Genomic DNA, 12,958 nt, shown 5'->3' with positions numbered 1-12,958 from the left:
TCTTTGTTATAGCAGTCTAGCATCCCCATTCTGACTGATGTAGAGCATTGAAGGGAGCATTCCTCTGGCCTATGGCCCTCCTCAGCCCAGAGCCAGCTCACAGATGGGGGCTGTTCCTCCCCAGGGCTACCGAGGATAAGTGACATGGCTCCCAGTCTGAGGAAATAGCCTCAGACATTTGTTGCATTGGCCATGACAGGTTGGGAGCAGCACCCTTGTATCTAAAGCTGCCCAGGATCCACTCTGTGCCCAAACCCCTAAGAAAAGACTAAAACCGGTGAAGTATTTGAATCAAAGTGATTTTTCTCGAAAAGTTACAGCTTTGAGCTCATTTAGAAGGAAAGAGAGGATTCCAAGCCCGAAACAGGGTGGAATCCCTTCCATTTTAGTTGAAAATATCCTTGCTGGGGTCCAAAAACAGAGCCTTATCTGTTGAGAATTCATGCAACTTCAAGTTCCTTCATTACAGAAAGCCTACCAGGCCTGCCATGCGGTGTGACCCATGAATGTGGGTGGGACTGCTTGGTATTTTCATACTGTTGGAAACAGTGGCCTTGTTGATCTCAGAGAGTCCCAGATTAAGCTGATTTCGCTATTTTTAATCTCTCCGGAAATAAGCAAAGAAGAGAGGCCTAATTGCAAACAGACTGAACTTTACATAGGAAATATGTAGGTCCCCTGAGGCACCTAGAAAGTGTCTGAAACCCTAACAGCCTGCCCACCTCCCCTACCCCCACCCCTGCTCCCCTCTCTAGAGCACGTCAGCCTGCACCCAGAGAGGTCTGGGGCAGCGGGAGGAATTGGAATCAGGAGTTTAGTCTTGACCTTGGACTGGCCAAACCAGCCCATCCAGCCCCTTGGGCCCAGCGGTAGGGGCTTTGCATGAGAAACAGGAAGACATTTTACCCACAGCTTGAACCATGGCTTTGGGAAGGCTCTTTGTTCTCTCATCTCCACTATTTTGGGTTTTCTGGTCCTTCTCTATTCTGTGCTTGTCAAATTCCAGGAATGGAGAAGATTACAAACACCACCATCAAGCCTGGTAGACACACACACACACACACACACACACACACACACACACTGCCGCCCCATTTGCCACCCAGCCCTGGGATTTGTACCAAGTGTGGCCCAGTAAGAGCTTTATGGCAGTTCACATGGCCCCCAGCCTTCCCTACAAGCTCCAGTGTTAAAAGTCCCAGCCAGAACCCTGGGCCTCGCTGGCAGCTGTGCTGCTGGATCACTGTGGGAGACAAGACAAGGCCCTGTAGCCTGCTGTGCCTCAGTTTCCCTGCCTGTCAGTTTGGACAACCATGACCACCGCTAATTCTGAATTGTCTGCCTGCTGGTGAGACCAGGCACTGGAGGGGGCTCAGATTTATGGCACGGAAGTCCTAGAATGAGTCAAAGAAGAGAAAGACCAAAATAGATCAGGAGCTGCAGGCCCAGAAAGGCAGCCAGAGGAGATTAGACACGCTGCCTAGAGAACCAACCGATGACTTTATTGAGGACTCTTGCTCATAAACAGCCAGTGTGTTATTTTAACTTTCACGGACCAGGCTGACTCTTGCCTGTGATGGGAAGTTTGGGGTTGGAGCGGTCCGTGGGCCCTGCTGTTGCTGAGGCCTCTCCAGGAGCTGGGGCTCTTCCAAAGGAAATCAGCATGGGGCTGTGGGGCTTGGCCGAATGGATGGACAGATGGACAGTCTTTGAGTGAGAAAGTCATGATTATGAGGCTGGGAGGAGTGGCAAGTGTGCCCCCCTCCCCTGCTGCAGCTCTGCTGGTGGCAGTAAGTCTTTGTTTGCAGGGCATTTCTGCTGAAAAGCCTTCTTGTGTGTTACTTTTGCTTCTTGGCCTCATGAACCCATGTAGAAGGCAGTAGGCCGTGAGTGCAGAGATGGAAAGGGTCCATATGGAACTGCTGCCATGGCTCCCATCCCTGGGAGCGCCCCATCCCCAGCAAACCCCAGCAATGCCTTACCCTCTCCCATCCTGACCCCTCACATCCTGTCTCAATCTATGGCCCACCTCACCTTCCCAGCCAGTTGCTCCTTTTACTCTTCCTTTTCACGCGCAGAGCTGCACTGACAGGTCCATTCCACCCTCACCTCCCACTGCAGTGCTTCAGGCAACAGTGACCCTTGAGACACATCTCTGTTTGTAGAAAGGGGCTCACAAATATCCCATTTCAGCACTGAAGACCCTTTCTTCCCTCTCACTGTCAGCTCTCAGCTGCCGGTTCATTTCCCGCTCTTCTCTGCCGGAAATGCTCCCGGCGAAGGCGAGCCAAGCCAAGCAGGTGTCTATGGGCTCACAGACCCTCTGAGGATGGGGGTCTCTTCAGTGGCTACCAGATTGCACTCTGCCGCCAGCCAGCTCCTGGCGTCTGCTATCGGCCCTCCCAAGATGGTAGCCTGTGGAGACACAGCCCAAACCCTCGATCCAGGCTCTTCCCGGTCCAGCTCTGTTGGCAGAATGAAGCTCCCTGCCGAGGGAAAGCTGCCTGGACTGTCCATGAGGCACCCATGATAACCGGGCAAACCACCTGTCCAGGGTTGGTCAGTGCCTGGGGGCTTACTAGTGGGTCAGTATGAGGGAGAAGACGAGAGGAAGAGATCTGGAGCAAATGTCAGATTTTTGGACAAGTCATTGCTGGCAACATGTCTTTATCTGGAGACGAGTGCATGGGAACTTATAATGAAAAAGAAGTTTTGAAAGCCCTCCGTGATGTAGCCCTATGCTACCATTGCTCCAGCCAGTTCCACCCCAGGCCTTCCCCCAAGAACTCCACCTTGGCCAGACCTACAAATCTACCCCGTATCCTGCTCCATCCCTGCTCTCTGTCCTTGCTCCTTCCATTCCCTTTGCTTACAATATCTATCTAGACTTTGCCCATCTCCAGAGATCCAGCTCCAGCCCTGCCCTCCCCTCTCCCCTGACCCTCAGCCAAACTTCTGGGAAGCCTGGAGCCCCCATGTCCTCTCCTTCTCCACTCATGACTCTTTTTGTCTACCACACGCACAAATAAAGTTTATCTCTTTACTGAAGATTATCACATATTCTCCATTTCAGATGTATTGGCCTTTGTCTCCTTGAGTCTGTGTGTCCCCCAGCCTTATCCCAGAATGTGGGCTCCAAGGATGCCTCCCCAGTGCTCTGAGCACTATAGAGCCTTAGACAATACTTACAGATTTGATCGGTTATGCAAAAAGATAGTTAAGGATCAGAAAGATGCATAACCTGGAAAAAGTATAGAAATGTTCAGTGAGCTATGAGCATGTGCCCAGGTGGTCCCTTCTTGGAGGCAGTGGTGTAACAAGTTGGAATCCCTTTCTAGGCAGTCCCTGGTGGTCCTAGAATCCCACAGAGGTGCATGGAAGGTAGTGGTCGGGTGAACAGTGTCCTGCAATCAAACAAGACCATAAACGCAAAGCCAGAGAGCTAAACAATGTTAGCTTTACGACCCCGGGTGAGGAGGATGGTATTTACAGACTCGGTGACATGTTTGAAGCAGTGAGTTTCAGAGGCTAATATTTTAAGCTGGACATCCTGAGACCGTGATGTTCTGTTTTTATTCTCCTCCCCATCCTTCCCTCCCGTAGCCCCTGGAACTTTCCATGCAATTTGGACAAGAGCATGAAACCTCTATTGTTTCTCAATCCTTATTAGTGTTAGGGAAGGATTTAAAAGTTGCTTTGTGGAAGGTTGATTGGTGAAGAGTGGAAAACATTCTGAGGCTTCAAAAGGACATTTGCCATTACACCAAGCTTCCATCAGAGAATTTCAAAATTCTGGGCAGAGAGGAAGTTCCCTCAGAAAACTCCATGGGAGACGGGACTGGGAGGAGATACACTAAGTCCTTGTTTGCAGATGGACCCATCTGGGCCCAGAGGTTCCAGACAGTCTAGATCCACCTACTGAAGATGTTTCTTTCTCCCTCTGGAGCCCATTTATGTATTGGATAAAAGTTCATAAACAGAGGGTGGGAACCTAAAACTTTGCTATTTATATTCCCCAGAATACAAATAGATAAATCAGTGTTTTCTCCTCCTAGCAATCTAGAAAGTATCAGCCAAAGGACAAATTGCAAACAGCTACACCAGCATCAGGGAAGTCCCATAGGTCATGAGGGATGGAGAATAACCATGAGACCATCATGTTGCTCTCCCCAGGGGCCTGGACAGCCACCATGCAATCTCACCCCCCCACCCCCCCACCCCCTAGACCAGCCTTCACCTTTTGCTTGCTTTGGACTGTGAGTAGTGTTTCTGATTAATCTCCCATACATCCCCTCCAGACAGGCAACACCTACAAAACAGGCACCTCCTGCATGGAAATTAAGTCCAGAACATTCTCTACTGTGTGGGCTTTTGCTGTTTGTAAACAAACATAGATGCTAATCCGCAGTCCACCTGACCACGCTGACCAATTCTATGAACAAGTTAGAGCTGGCCAAACTAAAACATCAAATCCCGTAGTAATTTCAGGGTTTAAGCCTAACTCTTAGAAGCTACTTAACAGGGAAAAAAAAAAAAAAGTTGTGCTTGTTTTCATGCTAAACAGGTAAACTTACCAGCAAAAATAATGATCTGAAAATAACTTGACAATTTTTGTTTTCACCAAAGTGAAACACTTACATAGGTTTTGTTTTGTTTTTTCCTTCAAATTACAAAAGTAATCAATGCTCAAAGCAAAAAAAAAACTTTGGGAAATACAAAAAAAACACAACTGGAAACTTTTGATAGTTTTTGTTGTATTTCCTTCCAGTATCTCTATGAATAGTCACCTATATACCAATGCATAGTATGTATTATATTATATATTATGTGTATTATTATATATTATATAATATTTAACTATATAAATGAAGAGATATATAGAATTCTTTACTCATAAAACATTCATTCATTCACATATATTCTTATATATTTATTTATGTTTCATATAAAATTTCATATAAAATATCAGAAATCATCCATTTTGTCTTTTAATTTTTACTCGAAGGTAGCATATTAATTGTAGAAAATATGCTTGAGCCAAAAGAAAGAGATGAAAAGGGGCGCACCTGGGTGGCTCAGTTGGCTAAGCATCTGCCTTCAGCTCAGGTCATGATCCCAGGGGTCCTGGGATGGAGCCCTTCGTCAGGCTCCCCGCTCCCTCTCCCTCTGCTGTTCCCCCCTGCTTGTGCTCTCTCTCTCTCTCTCTCTCTCTGTCAAATAGATAAATAAAATCTTAAAAATAAAAGAAAGAGATGAAAATCATGTCTATTCCCACCATGCAGGAAAGACCACTTTCACTTGCCATATGCCCTTTCCATTTATTTAAATTTGTACATGTAAGAATAAAATGAATTGTCAAATTATACAGAAATAGCCTCATGATACATTTTATTTCCTCAATATGCTGGGATAATACCAGTAAATATCTTAGACCACTGTATCTTCCTCTCCTTTGTGAGTCATCTCTTGCCATGGCTTCTTCTTGTGGAGGGGACATCATCTGGGACAATGGGCCACTGCTCAGCCTTGAAGGTTCATTGAGTTGCTAGAGGCTTTCTGGAAAGAAGGTTCCCAAATTTTAAAATCTTCCTTTTACATAATAAGAACAAAGCCAGGAAATCTAATAATGGGACTTTGCTGTAAGTCATAGTGCAGAAAAGACAGCAGGTAGCCTGAGGAAATTTCCTCCAGGTGGGAAGGGATGCAGAAAGCTCTTCCAGGCCAGGAAGGAAAGTGGAAGAGAGAGAGGAAGAAAGGCAGCAGTTAGACAAAGCAGGCCTTTCCTGCCCTCTTCCTTAAGATCCTATCTTCAGGATTGAGATGTTATTAACATCTAGAGGGAGTCTGTGGGGAATCTAAAAACATCTGAGTTGGGGCCCTGCTTTTCTGAGGTATAGTTTGAGGAGATTTCAAGTCTTTGGAGTGTATCTGGCACAAACCTAACATGGTGCCATGGGATGGGTTAGAAATGACAAGAGGTGGGGCATGTGGGTGGCTCAGTCGGTTAAGCAGACAACTCTTGGTTTCAGCTCAGGTCCTGATCTCAGGGTCATGGGATCAAGCCTCACATTGGGCTCTGTGCTAAGCATGGAGTGTGCTTGGAGATTCTCTCTCCCTCTCCCTTTGCCTCCCCCCAAATAAGTATATAAATCGAAAGAAGAAAGAGGAAAGAAAGAAGAAAGGAAAAAAAGAAGAAAGGAAAGAAAGAAAAGAAAGAAGAAAGAGAAAGAAGAAAAAGAAAGAAAGAAAGAAAGAAAGAAAGAAAGAAAGAAAGAAAGAGAAAAAGAAAAAGAGAGAAAGAAAGCAAGAACAGAGGGAAGTGGCACAGAGTCTAGGCAAATGGGCATGAGACAGCACTCCTATTCTCCCAGCTGGCTTGAGTGTCTAGGGGATTCCTAATTCCCTGATGGGTCAGCTCAGTAATAGGAGTGCTAAGAAAAGGCCTAGGGTACTGAGGTGGACAATTGACGGGATGAGCACTGGGTGTTTTTCTGTATGTTGGTAAATTAAACACCAATAAAAGTTAAAAAAAAAAAAAAAAAAAAAGGCCTAGGGTTGGGAAACCCTCCCCCCCACCCCTGCTGCACCACCCCAGGCCATAGTTACTACCCTAACTGGTTAGCACACTAATTTTCATATGTGGTTCAATTAAAGAGTCATTTACTGAGTTCCCTCCCCACGAAAGGAACACAGTGATGAGGCCTCACTCACCTAAAGCGCAGGTGCTACAGGACCTTAGATGTGGGAATAATTCCACAGACCCTCTGCATCTGCATCAGGCTACCCAGCCTCTGAGATGTTGGCCTAGCTGGGCATTGTTCCCTCATCCCATCTTCTAGGCCTTTCTCATCTCCCTGGCCCTCCCTGGAGCTCATATTCTCTTCTCAATCCTCTATCCCATCCTGCTTTATGCAATCTTTCTCCCACACACTGCTTCCACAAGTCTTGGGGTGCTCATGGTAGTAGCAAGCCGAGGGTAAACAGGGCCAGGCCCTCAGGCTATGGTGAGCAAGTCAGGAAAATGGGACCAGAATAATAACTGGGGTGGAAAATGGGTTATAGTAAGTGTTATTATTATGTATCACTTATAATTAGTCTTACTATGTGCCAGGCCCTGGTTTAAGCACATTTACAGTATGAACTCATACATTTGTGTTAACTCGTGCATTAACTCATAACTCAAATGTATGAGCTCATGCTACATCTGTAACAACCTATGAGGTAAATACAACCATGATTCTTCCTCTTAGAGATGAGAGAACTGGCACGGAAAGGCTAAAGTGATTTGCCCAGGTCACATAGCTAGTAAGTAGAAGCTAGAGCCCCATCCTGGTGGGCTGGCCCATAGAGGTCCCAGAGAATCTAAAACTTCCATAATAGCTTTTGGAAGATTTCCCAGCAAGCAGGTTTAGAATATCTATGGCTCCTACTTTGCAGCTCTGGAAACTGAGAACCTGGGAGATTAGGGAAATGTGGCCTGCCCACCGTTGCAAAGGTAGCTGCAGGAGAGTGGAATGTACACCTGCGTTGCACACTTTCAGGGGCTGAGCCAGCATCTAGGAAAGCGTACATGTCCACACCTGCACGGGCGCTGCTAGGGCAAGGCAGGCCAGGGGGGAGCTTTGCTAAGGAATGCAGAGAGGGAAGGCATCCTTTGTCTCACTCCAATGGCTTTCCCAAAAAGAGCCCAGAGTACTTTGCAGGCATCCATTCATGTGCTTAGCACCTGAGCTGCATTGAGTGAGTGACAAGCCTCTTGGCCCAGCGTCCAGGGACTTTGTCTCTGCTTGCAGGCAGGCCAGCGGGAGGTCAGAACCAAACGGGGCAGTTCTGCTCTTTTCGTGGGGCGGCATTAGCCAGGTGGGCTTGCTGAAATGAGTGGTCCCAGGAGCACCCAGAACCAAAGGCCCAGGGGTTAGTAATAGACAGACCTGGGAGAAGGACTGCTGACTTTCAATGCTTCATCTCACTAACCTCTGACAGTGAGTACCAGGAGGAGGAGCCAGGAGTGGTCCTCCATGTGTCACAGTTGAGGAGACTGAGGCTCATGGTCAAAGCTAGAAAATGACATTTCAGGAACCTCAAACTAAATCTGCGGGACCCTCTTCCAGTTCTATCTTACCGTAGACCATATGGTCTTGAGCACCCATGGCATTTCAAATGCCAAGCAGAAGAGGGACTTTCGGGCCTAAATCCAGCTGGCCCCAGGGAGCCCATCCAGGGACAGACTGTCCGCCTAGTGACAGGTCTATCTGGGCTTGCCTAGACACTGCACAGACTTGTAGCTTCCTTGTGTACCCCCCAATCCCTGATTCCCTCTCCCCTGTCACCCAATCCTCTTCACATGAACTTGACCCCTCTATACATGTGACTTCCTGTCCTTGAAGTGTCTTCTCCTGCCCTTTCACCATGCCCCATGCCCCCAATGCCCTCTAAACACCCACCTTTCAGAATGAAACCATGACTGTCTTGTACAAGGAAAACGAGGCCATCCTCCCCATTTGGCCCATTTCTCCTCCTACTGCTCTAAACCCATTGTCCTCAACTCCCTTCCTTGCACAAACCCCTGTGTCCTTTATTCATGGGCATGGCTTCAGCCTTGGTATCCGCCCCCTTACAGACTCTCCCAGGGGCTGAAGTGAGTTTGTGCTTATTTTGCCCCAGGAGAGAAAGTTGTGTTAGACGCCATACATAGTCCAGCAAAGTCACTGGAGTCATGCCAGCAGCCTCTGGGTCTGGCTAGACTCTGCCAGTGACAGCCAGATCCTCCTGGGTCAGTGTCATTGTTCCAAAGCCCCTTTGCAGTGCCCCATGCTAGGCTGGTTGGGCTTTGGCTGTGTCTGCAGAAGCCAAGGCACTGAGCACATTTGGCTTCTCCCGGCTCCCCCAGCTGTGCTCATCTACCCTGCACAAACCCCCTCTTCCACCTTCTTTTGCGATGTAAGGGATACTGGCTCCCTTTCTCCATGCCTGGCTCTGTGCTAAGCACGCACCATGTTTTATCTCATTCCACATCATAACCTTATGGATATTTTTATCCACACTTTACAGATAAGAAAAATGAGACTCAGAGAAAATAACTTGCCCAAGATTGCATAGCTAATAAGTGGTAGGGGCCAGATTTTAACCAACACGTCCTAACCACAGAACTTCATTGCCTCATTCAGTCCCTGAGGGACAGTCAGCAGACCATCCTCAGGGACCCCCACCTCTTCCTGGAGTTCTGCCTCAGATCTCTGACAACACCCTCTGCCACCACAGTCTATGCCCGTGAGGTCTGAGCCAAATCTGAGTCCACGGAACTCCATCAACAAATGGACGGTTATTTGAAAGAAAAAAAACAGGGAGTGGGGTGATGGCCCATTTTCTCTTTTCTTTGAGTAACTGTTTAAGTGAGAGGTTTACATGTTCCCTGTCACTGCTCTAGGTCCCAAACAAAACCAACAAAAAGCCCCGCCCTCATAGAGGGTACAGTTTTACAAATTACACAGCATGGCATAGAGAGAGAAGTGCTAAGAAGAAAGATAAATCCGGGCAGAAGGAGCAGGAGTCCTGGTGGGCTTGCTGGGCTGCCTCTCTACTGAAATGAGGAATGGCCTGAGGCATCTGCTTCCTATGGGGTTGGTCTTTGCTCCAAGGCAAAGCATGGTGGCGAGGGTATGAGTGTTTCAGGGGACAGAGGGCTAAGAGGCTGGCAGTGGTGACATGGAAGCCTAGGACCAGAAAGGGGCAGGCCATCTGGAGCTCTCGGTCCTGGTGCACGGAAAGGCCTTGCTGAACTCGATACCATGTATGGATTCTTTCCCATTACCAGGGAGTGAAGAAGCCCTTTATGAAATCTAAATCCTGGTCTAGCTCTTTCCAGGCCCACCCCCCCCACCCCTGCCCCTGCCCCTACCTCCTCTAATTAATTTCACCTAAACTATGTAGAATAATTTTACTGAAACCTAAAAATTATAATTAGAAAAATGAATACATTAGCCAAAAGAGTCATATACTGCATTTAAAAATCAAACATAAGCAATTTTAAAACATCATGGTAGAAGGGAGAAGGAAATAAACATTTATTGATGACATCCTAAGTACCAGTTCTTTTATACCCGTTATCTCATTTAAGCCAATCCTCACTGCAAACATGTGACCTGGCATTGTTGTCCTCATTTTGTAGGTTATAAGAAAAGGAAAGAAAGGAAAAAAGAAAAGAAAAGAAAAGAAAAGAAAAGAAAAGAAAAGAAAAGAAAAGAAAAGAAAAGAAAAGAAAAGAAGAAAAGAAAAGAAAAGAAAAGAAAGGAAAAGATTTTGAAAGGTAAAGTAACAAAGTTACATAAATAACAGGTTGGATCTTTAACCCAGATGTGTCTGACCCAAAAGTCTGTGCTATTTCTATTTTTCCTTCAAATACCAACTTAGCCATTTATGTGGAGAGAATAACCTCAGGTGAACCACTTAGACACCCATTGCCTCAGTTTCCCATCTGTTAAATGGATATGATGTTGATAGTTAACTTACCCATCTACCTCATGGTTCTGTTCTGGTGGGCACATGAACTCATGGATAAAAAAAAAAATTTTTAATTTTAAAAAGGCTTTAGGCAGCCTGGGTGGCCCAGCGGTTTAGCGCCGCCTTCAACCCAGTGCCTGATCTTGGGGACCTGGGATCGAGTCCCACATCATGCTCCCTGCATAGAGCCTGCTTCTCCCTCTGCCTGTGTCTCTGCCTCTCTCTCTGTGTGTCTCTCATGAATAAATAAATAAAATCTTTAAAAATAAAAATAATAATAATAATAATTAAAAGGCCTTGAAAAAAAGGCCTTTAAAGCACTGTGAATATACAGCATTTAACCCTCACCTCGAATGTAGAAGTCATTATGGCTTTTCTACCATCTAGCCTTGTTGGTACACAGTAGTACATTTCGATTTAGCAAATCTGGTGTATTTTCCACATTCCTGTTCCGATGGGCTGGTCTCTGCTGACTCCACACTGGATTGTCTGTTTTGGTCTCTTCCCAGCAGTAAGTACTCCTTCCACAGCTGTCCCTCAGACATGCTCCTTACTGTTGAGCTTCAGGTATTCCTCTGAGACCCCAAGAAAGCAGTCCATAGACACACCTTTCCAAGAGGGGATGGTAAATGTGTAACAATCAGCTTTCCACATATAGAACTGACGTGCATGTTGGTTGATAATTTCACTTACAATAATAAGTAAAACAACAGCGGAGCAACAAAGATGAATTTCAGAACTTCACTCATTTGTCAATGACAGGAGCAACTGCTAAATTGGATCATTATTTTTGGATATTGGAAGAATATTACTGCAATTCCTCGTGTTACAATGTCACTCTACAGCTATGACACACTTTTATATTTAATCTACCTTGTTGGCAACTTCTCTATCACTTTCTGAAGTCTACACAATCAACAAAACAATGGAACAAGCCCTGGCTTGTAGAGTTTGCCGATTTCTGTAACATAAATATTCTCACTGTGGCCCATTTCAAACTTCCCAATGTAAGATTACTGAATGTGGAGTTGGGAAGAGATGGTAAGCAGCCTACTATTATATGGTGTCCCCACCATATGGATGGAGGAGACATGTAACTCAAAAGCATAGATAATAGTAAATTGAAGCAAAATAATTAGGATGTGATCTGTTTTTAGTATTTATGGCTGTTGTTTTTAATATAATGCATTCAATTATAGGTTTATATAATTTCATTTTCAGAATGGCTTGTTTAACAACTGGCTCACAAAATTCCTGAAAATCTAACAATCAGCCAATGCAAGGCAGCTCCAGCACACCACCATCCCTCCCTCTTCCAAGAGCCCCCACAGGCCTCACGCCATGGGATAGCCACACCCTTTGTTGAATAACTCCAAGTCCCCTTGAATCAAGAGAACAGTATTCGACGTTCAGCTTCTCCAAATAAGCAATGTGGACGGCTGCAGTCCAGTGGAGTGACTTAATGATCTGTTTCCTTCAATAAACTCTGATTTCTGAATTTACTTCAGATACCTGAGTGTCGCCGTAAGTTGAGAGTGAGGCCCAAAGGCGTCCATGATGTAATATACTAGGTTTATACTTGGCAAGCAAACGACTTTGTGAGAGATGGATTTTCTTAGGCTGATTTTAGGAAGTTTGGGGTGTTTTTTTAAGAGTTAAGCCAAGTCAAAAAATAACCCTTGCAACATATCACTTCACAGCTGGTCAGGCTGGGAGAAACTATTCTGGGATATCCAAGCTAAGGTGCCTTTTTAAACTCCAGGCAAAGTGGAATCAGGATGTGGGGTTTCTATTCCTGTCTGTGTCAAGGACTTGGTATGTTATCCCTGGCCAGTTGGTTCCCCGGCTGGTACCTCAGTTTACCCTGTGGTGCAATCAAGTCAATGCCTTTGGCAAGAACATTAGACTTGAACTCTGGAGAGAAAGAAATATAGTTGCTATGGTTTGCTGGAGGGTAACCTGGTGATGTCCTTAATCAGTGTAGTCTCCTGGAAAAGCTAAATTTTAGGTGACCTCTTCTAGGAAATGACAAATATGCAAGGTTTACCAGAAAGCAGTGGCAAGAGGAATAGAAGGAGGCTAAAGAAGGAGGGGGTCTCCAAGAGACATCAGGGAAAATGTTGGGCTGGAAGTTAGAGTAAACTGCGTCCAGTGTGCACATCTCTGGGGCAGTGTGTTGGCAAAGGATGAGCCAGACACAGAAAAGGTAGGCAAGACGGGGTTAGTGGTGCTTTTATGTGGGTTGACAAGAACCCCCTGAGTAGGAAAAGAACATGATCAAAGTTAGGATTCTGAGACTCACATGAAAGATGACCAGGGACTTGGCAAACTTGGAGGCAATACCAGCCTCCGAAATACCCCTGGAGATGGTGTCCCAAGGCCACTGTATAAACAGCCTCTGTCCCGTCCATCGGGAAGTCTCTTCTGGAACAAGCCTCTCTACCCTGTTTAAAGCTTG

The 12,958-nt window shown here is 46.0% G+C and overlaps 1 long non-coding RNA gene across 1 annotated transcript in view; it reads right to left on the bottom strand.

Moving 5' to 3' along the window:
• Positions 1-5,222: 5,222 nt before the first annotated feature.
• The window catches only part of LOC121492460, a 92,398-nt gene continuing 84,662 nt past the window's right edge, over positions 5,223-12,958 (bottom strand). The window contains exons 5-6 of the long non-coding RNA XR_005988241.1: positions 10,849-11,108; positions 5,223-5,556 (exon numbers count right to left, since the gene is read on the bottom strand). This is a non-coding gene — a long non-coding RNA (uncharacterized LOC121492460). The remainder of the gene's footprint in view (positions 5,557-10,848; positions 11,109-12,958) is intronic.

Source organism: Vulpes lagopus, chromosome 6, assembly GCF_018345385.1.
Source record: "Vulpes lagopus strain Blue_001 chromosome 6, ASM1834538v1, whole genome shotgun sequence".
NCBI classification, from domain to species: Eukaryota; Metazoa; Chordata; class Mammalia; order Carnivora; family Canidae; genus Vulpes; species Vulpes lagopus.
This window is presented reverse-complemented; position numbering and strand designations above follow the sequence as displayed.